This window comes from Pinus tabuliformis, chromosome 7 (assembly GCF_031772625.1).
Source record: "Pinus tabuliformis cultivar Carrire ecotype Pingquan chromosome 7, CPIR1, whole genome shotgun sequence".
NCBI lineage: Eukaryota > Viridiplantae > Streptophyta > Pinopsida > Pinales > Pinaceae > Pinus > Pinus tabuliformis.
Window position 1 is genome coordinate 1,545,274,769 of NC_142293.1, and position 7,756 is coordinate 1,545,282,524.

A 7,756-nucleotide genomic window follows, 5' to 3' on the forward strand; every position below is an offset into this window, starting at 1 on the left:
ATGGGGACCTTCTTAACTAGTACGAGTAAATGACCATGTCGCTGATGTGATACTAAGAGTATCTTGACAGACCAGGTATGGATGACAAAAATGATTCAAGAGATACTGCAGAATGGTCGACAATATGTTTACTTCCCTTGAACAAAAGCACAACTTCATGTGACTTTATGGCAACATAAAATAACCTTGTATAAGTTTGTAATGCAGGAGACATTAACAAACCCTCCATATGATGGGAAGAGATAAACAACCGATGGAGGTCTGACTCAAGAACAAGGTTATGGATTCCCTAAAGTCAAACTAAGTCCCATCCTGATGGAGGAAAGACTCATTTTAAGTGCTTTGTTCAAGGGCGACACAACTGACTCTTGTTGCCATCAAATGATGAAGAAATTGTCTTTCTCGCTCTTTTTTTGGAGTATTTAATTTTTTTCTCTTTCTCATATTTAAAGCTTGAAAAAAAAAGAATAAAAGAATACCTATATTACAATGGAGAGAAAGAGTGTCAAGGGAAATTTCACTAGTTCCTAGGACTAGAACATTCCTATGCTCAATGCAAGGTGGAAGATGTTGGTCATCAACACTTGAGGGATGTTCCCTCCAAGGAAAAGGGTGTCAAGTCACAAAGGCTAATGAATGCATGGTTTGAACTTGCAGAAAAGTCATGGTAAAAAGTGGCTTATACACAAGTCCAAATGAAGCTGGCTTAAGGCCAAAAGGGGTGCAAGTGGTCACTATGCAATGTAATAGTATAGCTCAACACATGGTAGCCTCTACGATATAAAGCTAGAAAAATAGCGAAGAAGGAGAATAATGAGGCTTCAACGCAAAGTCATGGCAGGACTAAAGAGGACTCCCAAGCCTACACAATACTTGCAACATGGGAAACATATGCTAGTGAGGTTCTAACTAGGAAGCCCATGGAAGGAAAGGCTCTACCATTATGCTACGACTTTACGAAACAACGAGTGAGATAGGTTAACAAATAGCAACATAGTGGGGTCGTCCCTGTGGCTAAATATCGCGGTGTGAGGTCAAGATGCATAATGCAACAGAACAGTGATATGTCTTAACCTATATGCCAGTTTAGAATATGATACCTGCCACAATAGGTTAGTGATCGTGGAATCGAAGCAATAGTAAAAATATCACTAAGTGATAAGAAATTCTTCGTTGTCCTAAAAAAGAGCGTTCCAAACACTTCAAGCAAAGGTTAAAAGTTCATAAAAATAAAACAATAAAGTTAAAAAATGACCTTTGGGAAGTGGGTTTTAAATTTTAATTACAAAATACAGTTGCGGACTCACCAATTTTCATTTTCACCATCCAAGTGTTGAGGAGAGAGCTTTTGTAGAGAATTTGGGCAAGCCGATCCAACCAATTCCACCAATGAATCTGGAAACCATTAACTCCAGGTAATTCATGACCTTAACTCTTCCATTTGATATAAATTTTAATAGATTGGATCGAATTTTTTAGTAGATTTCTTAAATTTCAAAATTGGTCCTACGTGTACGCGAGTCTGGGTTTATAAAGTAGTGTATAAAATTCCCTATATGCGAGTTACTAAAGGGAAAGTCGCATATGTACATAATTGTCTCTTACATAAACCGCGTATGAGTAGATAAAAGTTTAAAAATTAATTTCTAATAGATGAAATCTCTCAATTTTCAGGATGTCAATCATTTGGAGGCAAAGAGAACATAATCATGTGGATAATGAACTATTATAAGATCAAGATTCGTTGGATGGATTAAAGAATTTTGGTTTGCTAAAATTCTTCATGATTCCCAATATGAGAGATGAAACTTGATTATTGGAGATGTAGATTCATTACTAGGACCCAGAGCAAGAGAAATTTATCATAGATTCAATGTGTTTACAAATCAAAGTAGAAGATATATACTTCATTACAGGACTCTCCCGAAGGGGAGAAGCAGTCAATCTAAAAGGAAAGGCCAGTGAGGGCCTTAATATTGTTGATTACATTGTTGTATACTGTGCACCAGGCACTAACAAAGTTGGTTCACAAGTCCTGATAAAAAAAATTATGAACCTTCCTATCAAGATAATCCTTTTTACTATTGTTAGGATATTGGGTTCAGCTTTGTTGCATCAGGCCTCACGAATAGCTATGTTCTTAGCGGTGGAATGCCTAAGACTAGTAATGTATGCTTGGCGCACAATGCTCCTAGCCAACATGAAGAAACAACTGACATCAGTGAGATAGGGGAAGACAAAGAACTTCGACTATGGCACCATCCTCTACTCATTTTTCTTTGAGCAGATTTTTGCGCTACAACCCAGAGTAGCATCTTCCATCAACAGTCCTAGATATCCAAGGATGGCTAGATGGGCATAATTGATCAGGAGAATTGGCGGAGGTGAAGTCACCTCGGCGGCCTTTGACGACGAGTTCTTCTGATGGTGGGAGCAACAAGTCGTGGCCATAGAGGATTACCCATATGAAGGACTAGACTTCCGAAGGGACCCAGAGTTAGCACTTCCTGAAGGAGCTACATGGGGCAACATTGGTAAGTTTTTTTTTTATTTTTAACATATTTGATTTTTTTGGATTTTTGAAGATAATCTCAAGAAATTTAAATTTTTTTCGTGAAACAAAAATCCTTAAAATATTAAATGATCATGATACAGATGTGGGACTAGTGAGACCTGAGGGTCTATCGAGGCATAGCCGTCGTAGTAGAGATGTGGAGAGAGCAACAATTGAGTCTGAGAGGGTCCTCCATACTGTATAGAGGAACATGGAGAGTTTTATTCGCCAAGTTACAATGGCAGCGGTAGAGGATCTTCTTGAGGTTACACTGAGACAAGTGGTTGGATTAACATGAGAGTGGGTGTGACTCTTCTGACGAGTGGAAAATTCCATCTTCTTCTACTGGGATTCTCATCCATGGCAGGGCCCACATACTTAGATTTTAGATGACTGATATTTTTTTATATGGACATGATCAGGCTTGAGCCCTAATTTTGCAGGACACTTGTCCACATTTTGTAATATTTTGATACACTTATCTATGTATATCATATATACATATGATTATTTGATGTTTTTGATTTAATGTGATGAATGATTGATATGCCAATCTAATTCTTGGTTAGCTATAGAATCAACAAATGCATTATCTAATTGTGGAATGTGAATGAAAGTAATAAAATTAAATGATCTTTGCAATAATATCACTCTCATAAATTGACGATGTAATAAAGGATCCCTCACACGATAAATATTGTTTAATTGAGACACAACCAATTGCGAGTCCAAGTAAACCACTAATGATTCAATACCATAAGATATTGCTTCAGAAAGTAAATTAATAATGACACTGTATTCAGCCATATTATTAGAAGAAAGACCAATACATATGCCTCTTGCGACTAGCAATTGACCATATGCATAATGTATTACCTAAGCAGCAGAACCTAAATTTTGAGTATGTCTACTAGCACCATTTGTGAATCCTAAGTACACCGAATCACCCATCAAAACCTACCAAAGCAGATCGAAAACACCATCATCACCACGACACCTATAGACAAAAACTAAAACTATGTACAATATTTACAAAACAAAGAAAATGCTAGGCAAGATCCTAGGCATAATACTTCTTGAGATAGAGCCCATTTCTGGGCTCCAACAACACATTCCCTTCAAAATCAATCAACTCATAAGCACCCTTCTTCAAGACCCTTTTAACAATGAAAGGATTGTACCACATAGGTTTGAATTTTCCTACCCCCAAGGTGTCTTTATCTTGGTCATAGACCAAGACAAGGTCACCTTCAGAGAAAACCCTAGGTCATACAAACTTGTCATATTGAGCTTTGACTCTTTTCTTATTGGCCTTGTTCATAGACCAAGACAAGGTCACCTTCAGAGAAAACCCTAGGTCATACAAACTTGTCATATTGAGCTTTGACTCTTTTCTTATTGGCCTTGTTCATTGTGGCGGCATCCTGACACTGCTCATCAAGATGTTCCAAATGAACAAGGCGCTCTTCAAGACTTGAGGTGTCTAGAAGAAGCTGGACTGCCAACTTAAGAGATGGAATCTCACATTCTATAGGAAATATCGATTCCAAACCATAAACCAACTGAAAATGAGTGAACCTCATAGTAGTCTTAACAGACATTCGGTATGCCCATAATGCAGGATAAAGCATGATGTTCCAGTTGGACTTAGCTTGATTAATCATCCTTTCTAACATATTCTTAAAGGATTTATTAACGGCTTCAACTTGTCCATTATCTTGAGGATAATGAGGAGACGAATTCTCCTGCCGAAATCCCAATTTCGAAACCAACTCACACATCTTATTCTGAAAGTGACTGCCATGATCAATGAAAATATCTTTAGGGATACCAAAACGTGAAATGACTTGATTAAAAATGAAAAGAGTCATTGTATTACCATCATTATTAAAAATGGGCATAGCTTCGACCCACTTCGTGAAGTAGTCTACTGCTACGATAATGTACTTTTGTCCCTTAGCAAAAGTCAGGTTACAAGTAGTCAAATCAATTCCCCACTTAGTAAATGGACTGAAAGTGATGACAGGAAAACGTGGTGCTGGATAAAGGCACATTTTCGATTATGGATTTGACAAGGATGGAATTTTTTCCCACCTCATTACAATATTTAAAAATTGAAGGCCAAAACCACCCCACACGCAAAATTTTCTGAGTTGTAGCAAGCCTAGACAAATGACCTCCATAAGCCCCATTGTGGCAGTCATTCAAAACTGACTCAACTTCTTCTAAGGTCAAACATCATCTAATAATTAAACCAACCCCACAATGATATAAAGTATCACCAATGATCAGATAATTCTTAGTCGAGTGATGTAATTTTTGGCGTTTATCCTTAGAAAAAGTGAGGAAACTTTGAAGTATAGAGATATACAACAATGTCTCCATACCAAGGATCTTGTGAGGAGATAAGAAAAAAATGTTAATACAAAAATGATTCTTTATAAGTATCATCTCCTTAACAAGGCAATTCTGAAATTAATTCTGCAAAAACCAAATATTTCTTTGATTTAGCTAACATAAACTCTGGATCAAACTCTTGCAAAATAACAATAAATTTATTGTATTTGCCTCCAATTACTCACCTACTGAGGACAAATTGAAATGGATTGATATCAGCTAATACAAAGGTTTTTCTCAGCAAAATGTAATGACAAAGTCGTTGAACAACATGAACTACTGCTAAAGCCAATTTCTCAATATGAGAATACTGGAGTTCAGGACCAACTAAGCCATGACTTAGATAATAAATCACATTCTCTCTAAGGGAATCATCTTCCTGAACCAAAACCATATCGATAGTTGATTCTGTCATCACGAGGTACAAAAGGAAATATCTACTATAATTAGGTGGACTCAAAAGAGGAGCAAAGTTCAATGCCTTTTTCAAAGCATCGAACAAGCGTTGAGCGAATTTGTCCCAAACAAATGGAACTCCTTTCTTAAGTAAACACATAAATCCTTTTGTGATCTCAGTGTAGTTCATGATAAACCTCCTTAAAAAATTGGCTTTTCCTTGGAGACTTTGAAGTTGACGAATATTCGACGGGGGAGGCAACTGAAGTATTGCCTCAACCTTGAAAGGATCAACCCAAATCCCTTCATTAGAAATGATGAATCCCAACAACTGACCAGATGTAACCGCAAAAATACACTTATTAGGGTTCAATCGGATTTTATAATAATGACATCTCTCAAAAATTAAATGAAGATGTTTTGGATGTTCCATTATCTTACGAGAGCGAGCAGCTAAATCATCCAAATAAGATTCAATTATATGTTTGATGTCATGGAAAGTGTATGACATAGCCCGTTGAAAGGTAGCCCCAACATTTTTAAGGCCAAAAGGCATTTTCATATATGCAAACGTACCCCAGGGGAAAATAAATGTCATCTTATGTTGATCTTCAGGACGAATTGTTATTTGATTATATCCAGAAAATCCTTCCATGAAAGAAAATATTTCATTTCCAGAACACTCATCAATAATATGATCTATAAACAGAGTGGGGAAATTGTCTTTTGGATAGGCTTTATTCAAATCCCTGAAACCATTGCATACATGGGTTATTTTTTTATTTTTGTCCACATGGACTGGATTTGAAACCCATTTAATTAAAGGAACATGGTAGATGTAAAATGCTTTAAGAAACTTCTATTCTTCTGCCTTGATAGCCACAACTTTCCTAGGGTTGACCGGTTAAATCTTTTGATGCACAAGATTTTCATTTTCATAATTCTTTATCTCATGTTGAACTATACTAGAATCAATCACATGAATTTCCTCGTAAGACCAAGCGAATACATCTCTAAACTCTTTAAAGAGATCGGTATAAATTTTAATTTCTTCAAGGGAAAAATCAACTCCAATGAAGATGTTCTCAATAACGTTGGGATTCTTGGAAATGTTCACTGGAATAGTTTCCAAAATATTATCCATGTTACCTTCACCAAAAATATGTGTTGGAGCCAAAGGGTTTAAAATTTTATGAACACTTCCATGAGAAGGAGGAATAGAAAAACTTGATTCGGCTTTACACAAGTCAGGGAGAAAATAGGACCAATGATGCAAATCATCCCACGGTCTCCCTACACCATTCATTGTTTCTAGAATTTCCTCCTTAGATGGTAAAATGATATCAAGGCAATCCATAGCCAAAGTGGAATAAATTGTCCAAACTGGCGCCACATCATCATCCACATCATCTGATGATACAAGGATGGGATCAGAAACTGTAGAATTAACAATAGATTTATATGCAATTTTTGCTACATATATAGGATAAACCATTCCACCCACTTGCCCGTCTTCTAATGTGGTTGGAGGGGGCAAGGGTCAAGGATCCAAAAAATAATGAGTTCTAAAAGAACATTTACAAGGGACCATGTTGGAGGATAAAATGGCATTAACATGAGCAACAGGAGGTGGAAGATTAAAAGTACCCATTAATGAGGAATGCATTCCAACTCCTAAAGTCTTAATAGGATGCTTGGTATTGTTCACCAAGGGGATAGTGGAGTGAGAAGATGCATTAGGGTCATTGGGAGAATAAGCTAAATGATCAATTGTAACAATTCTCCCTTCATGAGGAAAACATAGGATGTGAAATAAAGATGAGACTATGGCAACCATTCCATAAGCCCAGTTCTAACCCATCAAAATATTATAATCAATATTAGCATCGACTATGTCTAATTCCACGTTAAAAACCTTTCCCCCTACACAAATAAGGAAGGCATGCAAAATCCCATGAGGCATATGAGAATGACCATCGAATGCAGTTAAGAGAGTAGGAGAGGGAACAGCTTCAGGGGACCCGATAGCTTTCCAACATGACATAGACATGACACATGTGGAAGACCCTTCATCAACTACGGTTTGAAATATGGTATTCTTACGATATGTATATTTAATTTGAAAATACATATGATGAGGGAGTCTCATTTTAACATTTGACATATCAAATATAACCACTAGAGAGTTTTCGGGTCAAATGCTTTGATCGCAGTGAGAAAATCACTCATTTTCATAGGACACAACTGGATTACCTCTAACGTTGACATAGCACATGGGCTCTGAGCTAAATCTTCAACAATGGAATAGTTATGAGCAACCCTAGAATTTGGATTATAAGTTAATCATTTTGAGGAGCCTTTCGACATCCAAGGTATAGGTTCAACTGCGGACCTCTCTATATGAAGAAG